Source organism: Ambystoma mexicanum, chromosome 10 (genome assembly GCF_040938575.1).
Source record: "Ambystoma mexicanum isolate Mex_15411 chromosome 10, UKY_AmexF1_1, whole genome shotgun sequence".
Classification (NCBI taxonomy): Eukaryota; Metazoa; Chordata; class Amphibia; order Caudata; family Ambystomatidae; genus Ambystoma; species Ambystoma mexicanum.
The window spans coordinates 1,354,626,935-1,354,648,441 of NC_090932.1; the positions used below are offsets into that span (position 1 = coordinate 1,354,626,935).

General features: G+C 44.9%; 1 protein-coding gene across 1 annotated transcript in view; it reads left to right on the top strand.

Annotated features, from left to right (window-relative positions):
* LOC138492324 (clustered mitochondria protein homolog) overlaps window positions 1-21,507 on the top strand; it is a 1,100,229-nt gene that overhangs the window by 564,262 nt on the left and 514,460 nt on the right. The gene's annotated exons all lie outside the window — the stretch shown is intronic.

Consider the following 21,507-nt stretch of genomic DNA (forward strand, 5'->3'; position numbering starts at 1 on the left):
CTTTTCCCAGCCTAGGACCAGTCCGGCAAGCAAGCATGACCGGCCAAGAGCCGGAACCTCCCACTTCAGCACCCCAGTGGGGAGGCCATCTATCAAACTTCGTCGAGGAATGGACTCGAGTCACATCCAGCGAATGGGCGCTGTCCCTCCTCCATCAGGGGTACTCACTGGAGTTCATAAAGTACCCTCCAGACATTCCTCTGGTACGCAGACCAGAAAGATTGCAGCTCCTTCTGGTCCAGGAAGTGCAGTCTCTGCTGTGAAAGGGCGCTTTGGAAAAGGTCCCCAGGAACGAGATACAGAAGTGGGTGTATCCCCGCTACTTCCTGGTAAGAAAAAAGGGCTTGCCGAGCAAACCAGGGGGTTGGAGACCCATACCAGACCTAAGGGTGCTCAACAAGTTTCTAAAGGCACAAACCTTTTGCATGATAACCTTGTAACAAGTACTATCCCAGCTGCAGCAGCGGGATTTCCTAGCGTCCCTCGATCCCGAAGACTCATACTTTCACATTCCTATTCGCCCTTTACACCGTTGCTACCTTAGTTTCATGGTGGCAGGAGTGAACTATAAGTTTAAGGCTCTTCCCTTCAGGCTCAGATCGGCCCCTCAGGTGTTCACCAAAAGCCTTGCACCAATGGTGGTTCACCTGCGGCAGAGAGGAGTCCATGTCTACCCATACTTGGATGACTGGTTAATTAGGGCCCCTTCCTGCTCTCTTGCAGAGTCTCACACCGCCATTACAATCCAATGCCTTCAACAACTGGGGTTCTCCATCAACTTCTTGAAGTCGCAGCTGGCCCCCTCTCGGAGGGCGCTTTACCTCAGGGCCCTGCTAGACCCCAGCACTTGCAGAGCTAGGCCCTCGGACGAGAGTGACGGCCCTTCTGCAGATGGTGCACTGCCTCAGCAAGACCCGGTCGCCCACAGTTTGCAGCTACAAGTCTTTGCTGTGGATGTTATCTTCATTTAGAATTCTTGGATGCCAGATGGGTACAAGCTTCAGGCTCCTGGGAGGACCGCATTACGCTGACTCCAGCCTTCAGGAAGGGCTTGCTCTGGGAGTCCGTGAAAAAACACATCCTGCAAGGTGCCCCGTTCAGGCTTAGATCACTTTCACTACAGACACTTCCCTGGAGGGCTGGGGAGCCCACTGTCAAGACCAGCACACCAGGGTTCTGTGGTCAGAGACGGAGAAGACCCAGCACATCAACCTGCTTGAGCTATAGGGGATATTCTGGGCACTGAAGTCTTTCCCTTCACCCCATACTCGGGAGGGGGGGGGGGTTAGGATTTACACATAAACACAACATCAATATTTTACATCCGCAAGCTTTCCAAGGATGCTCAAGCGCTCCGACATTGGTCCCTGCAACGGAACATGTTCCTTATTCCCCTCCATCTACCGGGGATTCACAACACTCTCGCAGACTCCCTCAGCAGATGGATGGGAGTTGTACGAAAACCAGCTGCACCTGTTTCAGGAGTGGGGCACCTGGGAGATCAACCTGTTTGCCACATGCAATACCTGCACCTGCAAGACCTTTCCCAGCTGGTTTTGCCACCCAGACAATTTGGGGGACGCCTTTGCGTTCCCATAATTCCTCTGGTGCTGTGAGTCCTACACACTTTCAAATAGTATTGGTGCAGACTGCTATTAGTGGCTCTTTCGGCGACAGCTCAAATCAGACTGCCCTGCACCAGTCGCTCTTGTCCAGGAACCAGGGAATGGTTAGTGCACCTAGCCGCAATCTCCAGATATTGCCGATCTTCTGGAAGGTCTTCCCTCTGGTCTCATCGGCTAGTGAAAGAATTCCTACGCGGACTGCTTTGTTCATTCCCTCCAGTCCGCTGTTCCGCACCAGTCTGGGAACTCAACGTACTGCTCATGAGACCCCATTTTGAGCCCATGCACCAGGTGTCCATCAACCACTTGTCGTGGAAGACAGTGTTTTTGGTGGCAATTACTTTGGCGAGAGGAATAGGGAAGACATAGGCATTGTCTTGTAAACCGCCTTATTTGACGTTCCACAAGGACAAGGCTGTATTGCAAACTAATCCAAATTTCATTCCCAAGGTACCTTCATCCTTCCACATTAACCAGCCGGTGGTGTTGCCAGTGTTCTTTGGCTCTCATGCATCTCTGACGGAGGGCACCCTGCACATGATGGATGTGGTGCGTGCTCTCAATTACTATGCAGCCCGCACAAAGTCGTTCAGCTTAACGGATCAACTGTTTGTCCCATTTGGACCTACGGGCCCGGCAAGGCTGTCTCCAAATCTTCGATTGCTAGATGGTATGTGACCCGCATCTCATTCTGCCACCAGGAGGCAGACAGACCCTGGGTGCATTCCACTAGAGCAGTGGCCGCAACCACTGCATTTCTCTATGGGGTCCCAGTGCCAGACATCTGCTCCACAGCCACCTGGAGATCGGTGCACACATTCACCATATTCTACTGCATGAACAGGGATTCCGCAGAGGAGTCTAGAGTGGCCAGGCAGTTCTACGAAACCTGTTCGGATAAGGTTGGTAAGTCTCCTGTGGTAAGTGATACAGGGAGCTCCACCACCCTTGTGGATTGGTTATTTTTACTGGTTTTTTATCTATTCACAGCATGTGGAACTATGAAAAATTCAATGCTGGAGAAGGAACAAGTTACCTGCAACTCCTGTTCTCCTGCTTTGGCATCTTTCATAGATTAACATGCGACCCTCCCTCCAACTCCTCATGGCTCGTCATTTGGCTCTTTCTGCCACTCGCGTGCGCTTGCCAAATCTGAAGAAGGCTGACAGGGGAGGAGCTAAGGGAGTGTTTCCTATTGGCTATGGGCAGTACGGCCCAAAACGATGACGATGGAGCACTAAAGTGACTGAAGTTTCAGTTTAATTTAAACTTCTCTATTTTACTGAGGATTCCCAGCCTGACAACAGGGAATATTCACAGCATGTGAATCTATGAAAGATGCCAATGCTGGAGAACATGTGGTTACAGGTAAGTAACTTGTTCCTTACACACCACCGTATTTGACTGATTTGTCACCAAGTTTAATGGTCTAAAAAAGAATAATAAAAGATAAACCTATTTTAATTTAAAGCCCTTATTGCTCTATCCATAAAGAGTCAATAGATTTTCTACCTAGTAAATTCATGGCAGGACGCTAGTCCCCTGACTCACCTGACTTCGTGTCAATTTACACAAACCGTATGGTTGCAGTTCCTCAGGGAGGTTCGATGCGGTCAGTCGCAATCAGGGGGTTTCCCAGGATGGTGGTGTCTGGGTCACTCATTCTAGGGGTTATCCTTGAGAACCCCAGTGGCGGCAGCTACTCCTCCTTTTGTTGGCCCTCGACTTAAGACCTGTATCCCCTTATTTTGCAGTGTTGCCTTTTCCCTGCACAGAACAGAACTTCAGTGCATTACCTGCACTAGGTGGGTTTGCCCTCCTGGCTATTCGCCTCTTCTCTCAGGAACCTTTTTAGACCCCTACAAGACTACCAAGGACTTGGTACAGACGATTCTGGAATGCAGGCAGCAGAGACAGCAGCATAATCCTCTAGCTCCTGGCCCTATCCTTCTATCGATATCATTTTTGATTAAGAACTCAAAGAAAAAGATTGATATTGTTGAAAATCCAATTCCTAAGAAACCCAAGCAGGCTCCTAAGATGTGTGATACTCCTAGCCCACAGGATATCTACTCCCTGCAGATGAAAGTGGCTCAGGATGTGGGGGAAGTTAAATCGTCCATGGCAGATCTTACCCTGAAGGTCTCTCAGACAGCCTTGTTTCTGTTTTGGAGAATGGCCCTACATCAATGGGTTCAGAAATCGCCGGCCGTTTCAGGGCATACAACAACTGAAGGAAGAGTTGCAGAAAGGAAAGGAGAAAAGTTTGGAGATGGACTTAAAAATGAGAAGAACCTGAGACTGGTGGGGATTCAGGAGATGACAGAAAAAAACCAACGAGAACTTGATAAATTTGGTGATTGATATATTGAAGGATTGCTTCAGTTATGATCGTATTACTCTGGAAGATATAGATAATGTGTACAGAGTGGGCAGAAAAGCTGGCCTGAGAGCTAGACAGATTTTAATCTCACTTATGAACACCAGAACAAAGGAAAATATTCTGAGAGCTGCGAGAGTAAAAGGAAATGCCTGTTTTAAAGGAAACCCGATTTTTATATATCCAGACTATCCTAAAGAAACACTGTTGATAAGGAGGTCATTTAAAGAAGTTATAGACTTGGCAAGACTTCTTGGTGTAAAGGCTTTTCTAAACAGAGCTAACTTGCTGACATTAACTCTTCCCGATGGTGAGAGGAGCACATCTGACCCAAGAGAAGCTTTGGGATGGCTGCAGCTTCTGAAAAATAACTCTACATTGAGGCCTTAATTGGGACTGATTCAGCATTGTCCCCACCGGATGCTTTAATTAATTCTGATTGTTAATTCATTATGAAAGTGGCACCGGCGATTGGATTCAGCTAAACCAATTTCTTGGTTTAAAGAATGCTCATCGTGTTTATTGATGTTGGCTTTTGAAGACCGTCCCGGCAAGGAATTTCAAGGAGAAGACCCTAATACGTGCCGGCAGCTGATCTGGAGAAAGTGCTCACTGCGGAGATGTTCTCTGTGCTCTGGTCTCTCGATAGCCCTGATCGCGTCTCTGAAGCAGTGGGATGCTGTCCGTGTTCATGGTGACGCGCCGATTGTGAACGAGGTACGTTACAAGCAGTGTTCATGTCCTTAGGGATCATATTGAATACTGTCAGCTGTTGGGCCCCTTTGCGCTTCCCTAGTCTTAATGTGACCTATCGGAGCAGAACTCTTTGAATATGACCGATGACTGGGCACATGTTCATTCTCAGCAGTCCCACCTCACACCCCAAAGCCACCCCCACCCCCCTTCTGTGACTCCTTTTGTCGGCAATCTATATCAGGCAGGATCATGTCAGGTTGGGCCTGATGAGACTGGCTGCTTTGGTGTACACCTGCAGATTCGGCTGCCTCACGTACTGTCAAGTTTGGGCCAACAACCTTCACCTCTGATTTATATCCATGGGGTGATTCGGGAACAAGCTAAGCTGTTTTCAATGTATCCCGCAGCATGCACGCAAAGCGGTACTTGACATTAAGATTTGTTTTGTTTTCCTCATCCACAAGTGTGTACTGTACTGGATCTTGTCTAGTTGAGACTGAGAAATGCGTGCTCATTGGTGTTAATTCAGGGTCACCGCCGCCGTTCATTGAAATGAATGTTTATTCAGTTATCATATGCCAGGAGTGCTGTGAGTGCCACTCTAGTCCACAGTCACTGAGGTGGAGTGAATTCATCTAGTGATTTAAATGGGTTCAAAAAGATAACCCCTATTTTTACACTATCTCCTATCTCTACCATTAGGGGATATATAAATTTGTATTGATTCTCAAAGAGATAGGACCACAAACGACACTGAACAAATCCTGGTATCCTATGGGAACAGTTGAGCCTCTCAAATTGATGTTCTGGTACTTGTATCTTGAAAAAATAGATATAGTACAACAAAATTCATCCAAAAATATAATTTATTATAATTGAGACCCTAAACTAACACGACAGTTGATCATATTCAATACGATTGTATTGCTCAGTTTTCATAAAAAAATCCAAACTCAAGTAAATACATAAACACAAATATAGCGGCATATCACAAAATCACAAAACGAATATGTAGCAAAAAACGTATATATTCCCGACATGTGACCTGTTTCAATTCTTTAATGCCTTTGTGTGGCTGAACTTTCTTCAGGGGAATCAATTCTTATAATTCCTTCAGCATCGTGCGATAGGGGTCCTAAGGACATACACCAACGGATGTCATAAAAATCCTGAGTATTCTCCAACAAGGATTTTTGCAGACTCTCACAGGTGTGTGTATTTCAGTATACACATTACATCAGAATCAACAAGGACCTTCTTCACAACCTAGACCGAAGGTCCAGATGTTCCCGTAGGATACCAGGATTTGTTAATGTCGTTTGTGGTCCTATCTCTTTGAGAATCAATGTGAATTCATCTAGGCATCTTGGTATGGCAAGGAAACTAGACTGCTTTTTAACCTCCTGGCTGTATGTTGTGGGGTTTTTATTTTCTTTTTTTTCCTTTTTCTCATGTAATAAATGTTTAACTGTTGCATGTACTTGCACTTGGATATGTATACCTTACAGGAAAGGAATAAGTCTGGTACTGCATTTATATACTATTTACCATATTCATGTTTTTGATCATAAGCCTGTGGATTGCTAGCCTTTAAAATTGAATCTTATATGCCACACTTGATTCCAAATATGATTAACTGGCACTAACTAGTATATTTAAATAATGAGGAGGGGATTGATGATATGAATGAGACTCAGATGACCTGACAGATTTTAAGGGGAGTTGGTTATATGGGGGGTTTAGGTGCTGCCTCTGGACAATCCATAATGGAGGTTGGGAAGCTATACATGAGAATGTGAGAGTAACGAGTAATGAAACATACAAGCCCCATGCTGGCTGCAGTTTGATCAGATGTGGACTGCGTCTTTTTATTAGAATATTCACTGGTGTGCTGGAATTGGGGTGTTGGTGGGGCATGAATTGGCAGTCTTCACAATGCAGCTTAATTATTTTGTAAGAAATTGAATGTGAACAATTGTGCTTTGCTATTGTTATGGTTATTATACGGAAGGTGGGCAGTAGATCCTAGACCAAGAAGACTGTTTTGGATTTTAGAAAGATTTCTACATGCTTATCTAATTGGAGGTCTGTAGTCTCATGTTCTATGCTCAGAGGGATGATTTGCATGGGATATGTTTGGATGTGGACATACTTAATCTAAATACATCTTCTGATGAGGACATTGTTTCTTGTTATACAATATATAGTTTTGTTTTTGCAATTTCTTATTTCTTTCTATTTTCATTCAAACCAGATGCTGCTTCTGCTTTCAGGTAGTTGCTGGAGGTGTATGAATAGGCATTGGATCGTTTCTGATTTATTTCTAGGGGGGGGTTGTTTTGATAAGTTTCAGGCATAGGGGCTCAACATCTTCTGGGATGTGGTCATGGTGTTTAGATAACTTAATGACTTCCAGTTGTTGGATGGTGAGGAATGTTAGGGATAAGATTATTCAAATTAGACTGTCGCTTGACTTACGGTGGGAACAATGGGTTGGTTGTTTTTTTTAAAACTTGTTTACAGTTTTAAATACGAGTTCATGCGAGTTTAGGAGAGGTGCCCAGGACACTGGACTGTTTGGAGTGAGCTGGGTTTAAATGAGCTGATTGACATGAACAGAGTGATGAAGATGGGTGATGAATTGCATGTGGTCACATGAAATGTGAATGGTTTAAATAATATAAATAAGAGAAAGAGGATTATGATTTATTTGAACGATCTAAAAAGCAATATATGCTTCATTCAACAGACACATCTTCTAAAAGCGGAAATGGAAAATTTGAAGAAAGGTTGGATAGGGAAAGTTTACGGCTCGTCTTAATTCTAGATCGAGAGGGGTAGCGATAGGAAAAATTGCTCCAGTAAATGTTTTGAGTGACGTTTCGGACCGAGAGGGGCGGGTAATTGCCTTGTTAAGGGTCTAATGTGATTTTTATGCAATATTCATGCCCCGTCAGTGGACAACAGGACTTTCTTTAGGAAAGTCCCACAAACTATACAGGTCTTGGGTTCGCAAAACATCATTCTAGTAGGGGATTTTAATGTAGCACTGGATCAAGGATTATACAAGAGTAAATCTATGCCACATAAACAAATTGATAATCACCATTTGGCTTTGACAGACCTACTTACTGAACACAATTTGAAGGATAGTTGTAACACCCCTCGGCCAGGAAAAATAGTTTCTCTTCTGGGGTGCATGCTGTTTACTCCAGGCTAGACATGCTATTGACGGCAGGGAAATAACTGAGAATTACAGGTCGAGCGAAATTGGTAACATCCTTTTGACTGATCATGCGCATGTGGTCATGTATTTGAAATTAGATTTTGCCATGCACAAACATTACATTTGGAGGATGAATACTTCAATCTTACACAACGTGGAGGTGGTGGAGAAAATAGTTGCAGAAATTGAGTTCTTCGTGAAAGAAAATTATAATGGAGAATTTAGGCCAGAGACTGTGTGGGGGGCATTCAAGTGTACAATGAGTGGGATTCTCATTGGCTTGGCATGCGGACAGAGGAAAAAGTACAAAAAGAGGCAATTAGAACTTGAGTTGAAAATAAGTGACTTATCGCAGAGGATCGTGGCTAATCCTGTGTGTTTGGATATGGTTTCAGAGTTTCTGAGATTGAGGAACTGAAGATGCCAGTTACAGATTGGGTAGAGGGGAAACATTTTCACCAGAAATGTACACATTTCGAAAAGGGAGAGAAGTTGGACCGTTGGCTGGTGCACAGGCTTAGAAGAAGGGAGTTAGAACGATCCATTACATAAATTCGAGGTTAGGATGGGCAGATAACCTTTCATCCGAAGGAAATCAATGATGTCTTATAAAAATGTTACAGTGTTGTACCAAAATGAATTGGACATCACTGGCAAAGGTGAACGGTTCCTGGAAGGATTAAAGATTCCGATGTTCACAGAGGGTGCTTCACAAGTACTTGAGGAAGATATAATGCTAGAGGAAATTAAGAGTGATCAGTAAGTTGAACGTTGGGAAGTCGCCGTGACCAGTTGGTCTACTAGTGGAATTCTATAGATTGCTGCCAAATTCAGCGCTGGCTCTTTTGAAAGACATTTTTACAACATCAATGGCGAATGGCTTTTTACCACAAGATATGCAACAATCTCAGTCTTTTTAAAGAAAAGGAAGGATGATGCCCTCCCTACGAGCTACAGCTACAGACAAATTAACCTGATTAATACGATAATAAGATTCTGTCTAAACTTTTGGCCTTAAGGCTAGAGAAACTGCTTCTGATATAATTCATGAAAATCAATCTGGTTTTGTGAAGGGAAGGAGGACTTTGAGCAACATTAGGAAGTTGATCCACACAATTTCAATGGCAGCTGACTCTCATGATGGCACCGCGGTCCTTTCCCTTGACGCCTGGAAGGCATTTGACCGGGTGAACTGGGATTTCCTCTTTTCGGTTCTTGGGGGTAGGAATGGGATTCAGGGAGAACTTTGTGTCATGGATAAAGTTACTTTACACTGATCCTACAGCTGATGTTAATACCAATGGTATATGTTCAGACTCTTTCACTTTAAAAAGAGGAACGAGGCAAGGGTGCCCTCTGTCCCCCTTATTGTTTGTTATTGTGATTGAACCTTTAGCTGCTGTGCTTAGGCTGGAATCTAGGTTGCTCGGATTGAGTTGTTGGGGGGGCAGGGGGTACAACAAATATTGTGGTTGTATACCGATTTGCTTTTGGTACTCAGGGATTTAAAACAGTCTTTACCAGTGCCTATGGACATCTTGTCGTTATTTCATCTGTCTTCTGGCTATAAAATAAATTGGACTAAGTCGGAAGTATTGCCTCTGGTGCCATATTGTGATAAGCAGTTCATAACAAACTTGGGATTCAAGTGGTGTGCTGAAAAACTGTTTTACTTGGGGAACTGGATTATACCTAGGATTACTGATTTAGCCCAAGATAATTTGAAAATGGTTTGTAATGATTTCAGACTGGATTTGGAAGGCTGAGGATTACTACACCTTTCACTCTGAGGGAAGGTGAATGCTCTCAAGATGGTATCCACTGCGAAGATCATTTATGTCTCGAGTATGATTCCGCTGAACATAGACTCAAATATTGGCACAAACTAGGTAGGCTAGTTAAAAATTTCCTTTGGGACCAAAAAACACCCAGATTAAAGATGTGGAAATTGCAATTACCGTTGGCAAAGGGTGGATTGGGGGTCCCCAACTTTAGAGCCTACCATCTTGCGTTCATTTCACACTTTATGGTCGAACCAGATGAGTGGGTGACTGCCGATACGAGTTACAATGGGTCTCTCTTGCCCAGAGCGATTTTAACCTCAGTATCTATGTCTGGCTGTGTAAAAGATCCTTTGATTGCGTGTCTAATGTGTTCTTGGAGGAAATTGAGTGAATGTTCGAGAAGAGATGCACTTAAATACCATGGAGCATCTGTATGGATAAATCCAAGTATTAAACTGGAAGGAAAAGTTATTTCTTGGCCTGAATGGTTTCTAGGTGTTGTAAGGTGGATTGCTGATCTTTTTAGGAATGCAAAATGGATGACTGCAGGAGAAATTCAGGTACAATTTATTATTACTAATTTCAATATCTGATTATCGGAAACTCAGACGATCTATTGGTGAAGTTGATTTAGAGGCCAGGTTGAATCTGGATTTGTTAACCATGAAAACAAAGTTGGGGGAAGGGGGCTTAGCCACGGTTTGATTGTGGCATAATACAAAGGCAAAGACTCCCTGAGGGAAGAGTGGAGTCGAAGAATAGGTTGCGTTATCCCAGATGAGGTTTGATCAAGAATGTGTGGGAATGTTAGACTCTGTTCTTTGGGGCTTGGTGACAGATCAAGGCAGATTAAGATTTTTAACTGGATCTTCTGGACACCTGAGCGGTTGTGGAAGATAGGTCTCTTGGACAATTCTGATTATTGGGTATGTGTGCATGAATCTGGTACCCTTGAGCATATGTTGTGGGATTGTAGGAAAGTGAGTGGATTTTGGCTGGAATTTAGTACGATCTGTGAGAGGGTACTGGCAGAGAAGTTTGCTTTTGATTTCAAAGGGCTCACTTTATGCCAGGAAAAATGGTTTTTCAGAGGTGCCATGATGGGGAAGAAAACAATCCTATCCAATTGGAAGTCTGCTATTCCCCAGAAAATAGATGTTTGGGTCACAGAAATGCATAATCTGGTGGAGATGGAGAGAGTGTTAAATAGAAGAGAAGGGAAAATTGCACTGTTTGAAAAGATTTGGAGGAGGTTTCTTTCCATGTACTAGATTATAAATGTGACATTTGTGGACCTGGGGGGGGGGGGGGGGTGGAAGGTTTGAAGGAAGGGGGTTGGTTTAGGTTTGGTTGGAGTTGGGTAGGGGTGATGTTATTGTGTGCACTAATGATGTTGTATATAGTTTTGTTTGCTAGATTCTGATATGTTCATGTGATTTGCTATGCTCTGATCTGTTATTTATTTTATAAACCTGAAAATAAGATTCAAAATAAAAAAAGGACTTGGTACAGACTAGTGTCGTTTCCTTATCAAGTATGCTGCTAAGAGTTAACTGTACAACAGTGGCCTCTTTTTCCCCAGTTAAGCTTTGCTGCTTGGCCAACACTACTTAGCAGAGTGGCTTTCCTCATAAGGGGTAGTGAATAACCTTGCCAACCCTAGATTGGCTTTTTCAAGTCTGACACCAATGCAACCTTTGTCTTAAAGGCCCTGGATAAAACCGACTAATGTCAAATCCAGTCTCGTATTAAATGGTATGAACTCCGGGGCAACGGACAGTTGGTGTTCAAACCAAATAGGGCCACAGAAACTGCTCTTCATAATGTCCTGTAAGGCCTTCTTTAGCTGCTTGAAACTGGTGGACATTGTAATGTTGCTTGATTTATCAGCTGTTTTATATATTTTACACCATGCTATCTTGCTGGACGTAAATGGAGTCAGTTATTGGATTGAATCAACACCACAGACTGGTTGGCTTTTTTTTCTTCAAAACCGGGTATCTGTGGTTGACTAGATGGCTTTGAGTCTTTCTCCTCCACACTGGAGTACATTGTGCATTAGGTGTCCTTTCTCTCTGATTCTTTTTAATATATACATTAAATCCCTCCATGATCTCTTATCTCTGGAGGGTGTGTCACTTCATATCTTCGCAATCCATACTCAAGTGTTGTTGAGACTCACTGTTACCCCTTCTGAACATCTGCACTCTATCCAGACACGGTCAAGATGGGTATCCAGAACCAGCCTAAGGGATGGTTCTGAGAGGCCATACTCTCCTAATGATTACTTGGATATAGCCAGACACAGTTAAGGTAATGTTTAGACTTCAGGAAATGTGTGGGCTGGGGGGGGGGGTGTAATGGTACAGTAAAACACACAGAGAACTCAAATAAATTCAATTAGACAGTTAAGTATTAAAATACACTATTAGGCCTGAACACACATTTTGCCATAAAAATAACAGGCAATTAGAACTACCAAACTACAACTAGGCACACATATATATTCACAATAGTTGTCCTCACTTGAGAACACCAACGTATTCCTTTTACAACTGTTACAGAGGTTTCAATGAAGAAACAGAGAAAAACTGTTTAGTAGAAGAAGTAAAACAGCTGGGGAATTCAGTAACAATTGAAATTCACAGTAAGCATTGTAATAGCAATGTACACGCTATAAGCCTGCTTTTTTTATAATCAAGCCCTTAGCACTTCGAGTCTTTCTTTGCTAAGGTGAGTAGGATTAGTGCCATTAAGAGTCCCATGAACAAATCTTTGTACTGAGTCAGGAGCCCTCAGTAGTGGGGAAACACGTTTTGGCAAAGGCAATAGATGAATAAAATGTTCCAAGGATGAAAGAACAAAGAACAACCCCGGAGGGAATCCTTGCCCAGAACTGCACCGATCATGACCAGGCCAGGGGAGAGGTAGGGTCAGAACTTTGCACCCATCCAACCATATATCTGAAGGTGACGACCACTATGCAGGCTCCTCCTCCCTTACTGCTGTTCCATTAAAAACCACCCATATGGTTCCAATATTCCTGGGACCACTTACTTCTATCGTTGGTTCTGTTGCAGTGGGGGTCCACCAGACGCAGGTGCAAAGGTAATTTTCAGTGGTGGGATTGGGTCCAGCTAAGCAGTGATTCCGAGTTTCGGTGAGACTTCCTCTGGCTGGACGACACAGGCATCCTGAGATGCAGACCACCACAAGTCCCACAATGACAGGCGATTCCTAGGACACTGTTAGGGAGAATTCTCAGAAATGTACCAATTCCCTCTAGCTTAGAGACACCCAGCAACTTTGCTGGATTTTGAGGACTTGATTTTTTTAACCTGGAGAGAGTGAGAACCTTTTTCTCCACTCTCGCATGGTTTTTAATGTGATTTGAGCTTTGTGTTTCTTGTGGTTATAGAGCCTGACAAACTCCATATGCATCCTCTTTTACCTTGTGTCACACAGCACCTTCACTGCAGTGGCACAGGTAAGTCTTTCAGATTTCCCAAAGGTTTAAATACCTTCTCTGGGATAAACTACTGTTTCCCACAGCAGTAAAGTGAAATTGACTTTACTTACATTTGTAACTTTCTAGACCCAGCACAACACGATCTTATAATAGGGTGCTGGAGGGGTTACCTAGTATCCCCTTTGTCTAGCTTCTCATGTAACCTTTTTATGTTACCCTTTCCTCACTGAATGGCTGGCGGCAGTGGTTTCGTTTTTACTACCGTGGTGTGCATTTACCACGGGCTGCGTTCGCATCCGCAGGAAAGCACCCATGGGTGCAATTTTTGTAAAAATGGCCCTGGTCTTTTTTAGCCATTTCTTTGTAGAAAGGTCCTTCTTGAGATTTACTATGCGCGCCAAACCAGATTTGGCCCCTTTGTTCGTTTTGTCTTTGGCGGGATTCACGAGTGAAGCCTGCCTCTGCCTCCAGGGTGTCTGGGGCTGGCAGGAAGTGAGGGAGGTGCCCGAAACGTCCTGTGCTTAGTCTCCTAGGGGACCCAAGTGCACTCTTATGATTGGCCGACTGACTGTCCGGCAAGGACAGCATCCCTGCTGGGTGACTGACAGCTAAGCTGGAATGAAAGGGAGAGAACTGAATAAAAGGCACATTTTTTTGGCTAGAAAGGCAGAGTCGACCACTGGATGAAGGAACCGAAGAAGAACTTGAAGAGGATGCCTGCTGCAACTCCTGAACCGTTGGTTTGCTCAGTGAAGCCCTGCTGCTGTGCAGAAACACCAAGTTTGCATCGACAAAGGAGCCCCTGCATGGACGACTTCTCCCCTTGAGTTGGTGGGACCAGTCAACTCCAAAGTAAGCCACCTGGACATCCTTCTCAGAGCTGGTTGAATTTCCACAGAGTTGCTGCTGTATAGCCAGGGAGAGGAACACCAGATTGTGTGCATTGCTTTTAAGTTGGCCAAGAGCTCCAGGAAGATCCTCTGGACTCCCAGGAAGCAGGACTGACCGAGCCTGAGCCCCCTCATCAGAGTACGGGACCCCAGAAGCAGTCCATCTCGGCAGCCAGGAACCGCAGTGTTGCTATTTGCGGTAGATGCGAGGAGCTGAAACGCCGAACAGCCACTGAAAGTGAAGTTTGCCGGTTGCAAGTTTTGACCGTCCCAGTGCAGTGCAGGACTGCAAAGTCTAAGAGAACTTACCTCTTGGTGTAGAGTTGCTTGCATTTTCTACTACTCACAAGTCTGACAGCTTGTGGCCCTACATTGATTCATCTTTTTCTTCAAAGACTTCTAAAACACTGTGCAAAGACTTGTCTACTTACCTGCAAAGAAGTGTTCTGCCTATTGACTTTGGCTTTGCCTATTTCACTGAGTGTCTCTTATTGGGGGATCTGAAAGTATGTGTCTGCTTAATAATAATTGTGGTATCTTGTTTGCTCTAATGACATTTTCCTTTGACTTGCTTTTAAACCAATTCTAAATGCCAACAGTAATACATTAATGTCAACAGCGCCACCTGTGGGTGTAGGTCTCTGCTGTATGCCATCCAAATGGGTATTTACTGATCTGAACTTGAGAGTGTATAGTTTTGAAGTATATTTGTCTGGTGTTTTACAGTGCTCCCTTCTGAAGAAGGCTTACATTAACTGACTGGTAAATACATAATTGTTTTATCAAGAAACCCTGTGTGTAAGTGTTTGCTTGAATACTTGTCACTGTGAAACTCTGTGTAAACCCCCCGCCCTCTTACAGCTCACATTGACCCCTCTTGAGATAAGCCTGGCTACTCGTCCACACTACTAACCTGTGTAGTACAGACTTATACCAAAGATTGGGTTGCTATTGCCAGGAGGTCAGTGCTGTTGCAGTGCGCCCTAAGGGTACTGCATACAATCTTGCCTAACAGACACAATGGAAGCAGGCAGCGGCTCTCCGGAGAGGCAGCGGGAAACCGCTCCTAGAAGTGCCCCTCTTCGAATTGGACAGCAGCAGCTGCAGGAGGATAGTTCTTGGACCACAAGCTGGAGACCTGCAGAGTTCCAAGGCGAAACTCAAAATGGCAAGCAATGCACAGAAGAGGCACTGGACAGAAGTGGTTTGCCCACAGGAGGGTCCTGGGACAATTCCAAAAGCTCCAAAGGGCATGACTGGCTCACACTGGGCTTGACTGGGTGGTCCCACCAGCCCAAGGGTCCAAGCACCGGTGAGGGTCTTCAGGAGATCAGTCCAGAGAGGCAGGGCTTTGCCGGGACATGGCTGAAGGTAATTCTGGAAGTACTAAATGGTCGTCCACGGGTCATCAACGGGCTACAGTTCTTCATGGTTGTCTTGGCTCCAATGACAATCTGAAGAAAGACCGCAAAAGACTTTATCCTAAATTCGAGCCACGGTCGCCCCCAGCCCTCCAATGGAAAAGATCTACAGCATTAAAACTGGCAAAAGCTGTCCAGTCATGGGAAGCCTCTTGCCCAACATCTCCAGCAACAGACCTATCACTGTCCAAATTGTGGATTGAGCAGTGGTCGAAGTGTACAAAAAGACGTAGTGGAACTATGTTCCCTGCTGGCCTGCACCCACTCCCCATAAAGCCCATCACCATGCCCCCTCCCACACACAATACAAACCGCCAAACACATGCACCTGCTGCTTAAGGAAAGTTCAGTGTTTTGCAGTGAAAGTGCAAGTCTCAACTTCTTCCTATACTTTTATTTTAAAACGAAACCATTCCGGAACGGTTTCTTTTTAAAATAAAAGTATAGGAACGGTAAAACTTAATTTAAAAAAGTAGAGGAGCACCACTCCCAACAGCTCCCGTTCACTTCGAGCACTGAGATTGAGACCAGTCCCAGCCCCCACACTTGTCCAGTTGCTCACTCTGGCGCTTTGCCTGGGAAAGTTGAGGCTTTGCCTGGGAAAGGGCTTTCCATACCAGCCATACTGACCTGAGAGAATAAGAAGAAGGCCAAAGGACAGGTCGAAAAATGCTTTGCTCTACAATATTGAGTAAATGGTATTCAAAAAGGCATTGTGCGGTAAAATGCAAAAGTACATGTGTGAACAATTAAAAACCTAGTAGAAATAATTTTGCTGCCACCAGCCTGTCTTGGACAGTTTGTGAAAATAACAGGTAAAGGAAAAGGGCTATAAAATACCTGTGCTGAAGGTGATTTATTTATTTTAATTTTATTTATTCGCATTTGTAGAGCGCACGCACAGCCCAGGGGCATCGTGGCGCTTGTTACAAGAGTTTGCAAAGAATTTTCATTGGTGTGGTTACATCTGACCAGAAGGTCTTAGTTACTGGGTACAGTTAGTAAACATTTACTTTGAGCATAAAAAAGCACAGAAGACATAGCATGTTATGTTGGTTAAGTGAAGAGATGTGTTTTGAGTGCTTTGCGGAACGCAAGGTGGGATTGAATCATTCTGAGGCTAGGCTGGATGGCATTCCACTGTGAGGCAGCTATCATAGGGAAGCTGGATCCTCCTGCGTGGATTTTTTTGGTTTTGGGCACCTGGATAAGGTTGGAGTAGCCCTCCCTAAGGGCTCTTGCGGCCGTGTGTTTGACGATCCTTTGTACAAGGTATGGAGGGGCAGTATCGTGGAGGCATTTGTGTGCCAGTGAAAGAGTTTTGAACGTGATTCTCTGTTTGACTGGGAACCAATGGACTTGTCTCCTGATTTCAGAGATGTGTTCTTTCCTTGACGTCCCAGTAGCTGCCCTGAGGGCATTGTTTTGTGCTATTTGCAGTTTAGAGAGGTTTTTGCATGACGTTCCAGATAATAGGGCATTGCAGTAATCTAGTCTAGAACCAATAATGGCTCTAGCTATGGTGAGGCAGTTATGTTGTGAGAGGAAAGGTCTGGCTGCATTAATGATTTTGGCATAGTAGGCTGATGAGGTGGAGATAGCATTTACTTGTCTGTCCATGGTGAGGTTTGAGTCTAGGTAGACGCCCAGTGTTTTGACGTGGTCAGACACTTTGATGGGTGTATTGTCGAGGGTGAATGAGGCGTATTCCTGACTAAGGTTACCCAGGGTGGTAGGTGAGCCTATGAGTAGGAGTTCTGTCTTTTCACTAGTTAAACAGAGCCAGTTGTCTGCCATCCATGATTGGATGGTTGAGTATATGTCCGTGAGATTGGCCATGTCAATCTTGCAGTCACCTGTGAGCGGGATTAACACCTGCGTGTCGTCCGCATAATTGGTGTATGAGATACCCATGGCATCCAGGATGCTGAACAATGGCCTGGTGAACAAGTTATAGAGAGTGGGTGCTATGCAAGACCCTTGTGGGACTCCACATGTAAGTAGGCTCGGTGCGGCAGTGGCCAAGTCCGAGAAGACTTTCATAGCCCTGCCTTGGAGAAAGGAGGTGATCCAGTCGCGCGCTTTGTGTGAGAAGTTGGCTGCAGAGGCAAGGTGGCGGCACAGTGTGTTGTGGTCGACCAAGTCGAACGCAGCGGATAAGTCGAGGAGTAGGAGAAGTGCAGGTTTGCCTAAGTCCCTCAAGTCGTCCATTTGGTTTTTTAGATCAAGGAGGGCTGATTCCGTACCAGGGCTTGGGTGGAAACCTGATTGGCGCAAGCCAAGGAGTTGGTTTTCTTCGAGGTGTTTTTGGACTTGCATATAAGATGCTTTGTCGAGAATTTCTAGCAGGAATGGGACTGTGGTGATTGGTCTGTAGTTACCGGGGACAGTGGGGTCGAGTGTTGGTTTTTTGATTACTGGGCGTACCCAGGCTTCTTTGACATCTTTCGGGACAATACTTGATCTGAAGGAGGCATTGATGAAGGCAGTGATAAAGGGAGCAAGGGCGTAAACCGAGTCTTTGATAAGTTGGGCAGGGCAGGCATCACCTTTGCAGTTGGAGGGTTTTATAGACTTAAGCAGGGTGATGGCTTCAGCTTCCGTGATGTCTCTAAATTCGAATGGGGGGAGGATTTAGGTGCTGGTGAGGCAGGCATTTTACTATGCTGGCTAGCTATTAGCTTTTCTAGCATTTTTCAGTGGCCAGTGATTTTGGCCTGCAGGGTGTCAAGTTTGTCTAGCATTGCAGATTGAATGCTGTTATACCATTTGGCATCCTTGATAAGCGTAGGAGTCGTCGTCGCAGGTTTTTCCAGTTCTCTGAAGATGGAGAAGATTTCCTTGGAGATGGATTTGGCTTCATTGATTCTAGTGTTGAATGAGAGGGCTTTGGCTTTGATGACATTGTTTTTATATGACTTGGAGATGATTTTGAAGGCTTCTCTATTTATTTCTAAGGGATTGGCTTTCCATGTGGAGAGGGCGGATCTTTTTTCTGAGCGTTGCTTGAGTAGGAAAGCCCTCAGGAAAGCCAAGAAAATTAAGCACTCCAATTCGTGGCAACGAGAACCACGAATTGGAGTGCTTAATTTTCTTGGCTTTCCTGAGGGTTAGGGGAGCAACAACAATGGATTCACGCAGTTCAGTGGGCATAGGCATAGCGGCAACAACAATGGGTGCAGGCAGTTCAGTGGGCATAGGCATAGCGGCAACAACAATGGGTGCAGGCAGTTCAGTGGGCATAGGCACAGCGGCAACAACAATGGGTGCAGGCAGTTCAGTAGGCATAGGCACAGCGGCAACAACAATGGGTGCAAGCAGTTCAGTGGGCATAGGCACAGCGGCAACAACAATGGGTGCAGGCAGTTCAGTAGGCATAGGCACAGAGGCAACAACAATGGGTGCAGGCAGTTCAGTGAGCATAGGCATTGTAGCAACAACAGTAGGTGCAGGCAGATCATTGGGCATAGGCATTGTAGCAGCAACAGTCGGTGCTTGCAGATCATTGGGCATAGACACAGTGGCGGCATCAGTGGGTGAGGTGCGTACAGAACCATGATGGTAGGTAGGGTAACTACCGTGAGTAGTAACCTCCTTGTGGAGCTTTAGAGTCTCTGCTTTAGAGGCATTATACCTGAGCTTAGTTAGCTTAGTTGCACAGTGGTGTTCAGTGCAGTTTGCGAATCTGAGGCAGTTTACTGATCCGCGTACACGAATGTGTTGGTGGGTGGCTCCGCGTGGGAACCTACTTGACACTCTGAGGTTGCGGTCGTTGGTGGGCGGGGCGCATTGTCGCATTGGAGCCGGTACGATGCGCGATCATAAGCGGAGGTCCCTGACAGGTAGGGGAGCGGGGTATGAGAGGTCAGGGAGCGCATAGCAGCGGTGGCCAAACCTTTGGACAAGTGAAGGCGGCATGCAAGGGAATGCGCTCTGAGCCTTACCTCTCCTGATGCGTTGGGCGCCATCGAGCGCCGACGAGCAGCGAAGAGCTGCTAAGAGGGATGACGGCCTATTCTCCTGGCCTTCCCTCCGCGGCTTTGCCTCACGGCGAGCCTCCTCTCCCTTTAAAGCAGGAGAGGAGGTCGTGGCAAGGTGTGGGGGCCAATCCGGCTTCTGTGAGGCTGGTGTTGTGGTGGTTGCCACGGGCACAGACGTGGCGGCCATTTTAGGTTGGGGATGGCTCCCTTTGTTGGTTTTTCGCGGCAAAACAGCTGATGGTCGCTGTATATTGTCTAAATCATGAAATTACATCAGCCAACAGCTGGCCAATAACTACCAGGGCAGACTCACAGAGAATCTTAAAGGCGCTTTAGCTGTCTCTCTACCCTGTGACAGAAGAAATCTTCTTTTAAGGGTGTCCAAGAAAAAGGATCAAGATCTTGAGTATTCTGGAATAGTTTTTTGCAGCCTAAAAATGTGTGCAGCCTAAAAACAGCAAGGACTGCCGTAAATAGAGACATTGTCGCCCTGCACTGGTAGCCTTAGGGATTTACCAGTGCTCCAAAACAGATGGGCTAATCAAGGAAAAGAAAGCAGACTTTACTTGTCTTCAAAGGTAATGATCAGAAACAAACAATAACAAGTTGGGGGGTCGGAGGGGGTTCAGTTGATGTCAATGGAGGGAAAACTGTAAAAACAAAATCTTTCCTAACATTTAACATGATCAAAAATATCTGTGGGACAGCTGGCTCGGTTATAACCAGAGCAAACCCAAATTTGTCATGTTCACCACCAATTTCTTAGAGTACGTTGAAATCTGAAAATCTTACCATGCCCCAGTCAATATCACAGGCTTCATGGTCCACATTTAAGAGAAGGCTAAATTGCCATGATTTCTAATTCCTCTATCTGCACAGGTTAATGCTGTTAGGAAAGATTTTCTTTTTCTGCTTTCCTCCCATAGACTTCTATGGGACACCCTTTCTGTTTGTTCAGACTTGTGTTGTGACTTTTTGGAGGTCAGTAAAGCGTTCTGCTTTACTTCCCTTGATCTTTTTTCTCATTCTTTTGGGGAAACTGATTAGTCCGTTCGACTATCAGTATGGAGAGACTATGGACTTCATTTTAGTAGACGTTCAGCAGTGCATGAAAATAGAGGCAGTAGTTCCGTTATCGTCATTTTTCCCATCCAGCCAAATTATAAGTTTTGGTGGATTTACCGTAGAGTAAATCTGCCGATTTTCAGAGGAAACGTGGCAAATTCGCCTCCAGCTGGTTTCTGGAGGTAAATCCTCCCCTGCCGCCAGTATAGCTGGCAAAAATCCCCATGGAGTCTGATAGATGCTAATAATTGAGAATTACCATGATAACTCCTCAGGAACGAGTGGCCGTAATGGTAATTCTGGTGGTATTCTGGCAGATTTACCCTCAGAATACTGCCAAAATCGTAATGAAGCCCTACGTCTCTCTTGGAGAATTTCTTGTATTTTTAAAATTACAAACCTACACTTGTAGGGGAAACTGGGAGTATAACAAGGATAGGTAAATCTGGATTATCTAATTGTTCTTTGATATTTCACCTAGCCAATTGAGTCAACCCAGATTCCACAACGATTACACGTCTGTACAGATCTTTTCTACAATTGTCATTTTATTCCTATTACCCAAAAATTAATTCACCTTTAGTTCCAAAACAAGCATAAGAAAATAACTTGCAGTGCGGTTAAGATCATTTGTATCCTTATAACTTTTTCTATAATGGTTTTCTGATTACTTTACAATGTGCCTAGGATGAGCTGTTGGTAGACGATATTTTTCAACTGTGTTTTATACTTTTTATTTGTGCACTTTTTCAGCCATGTTTTATACTTTTTACTCAAGCACTTTTGTACTGCAAAGGGCTACTAGAGGTGGCTAGCATGCTAAGATGGCTATTCCACCAGGTATTTGCTCGTCCTTTGGCCATTTTGTTCTTTGGCCTTTTACTGCCTGCTCAGGTCAGGAAATGCCATATATGGAATGCCCTTTAGTGGGGAAAGTTGGTGCGTTCGCAGGCCCATCTTGGTGCCTGATT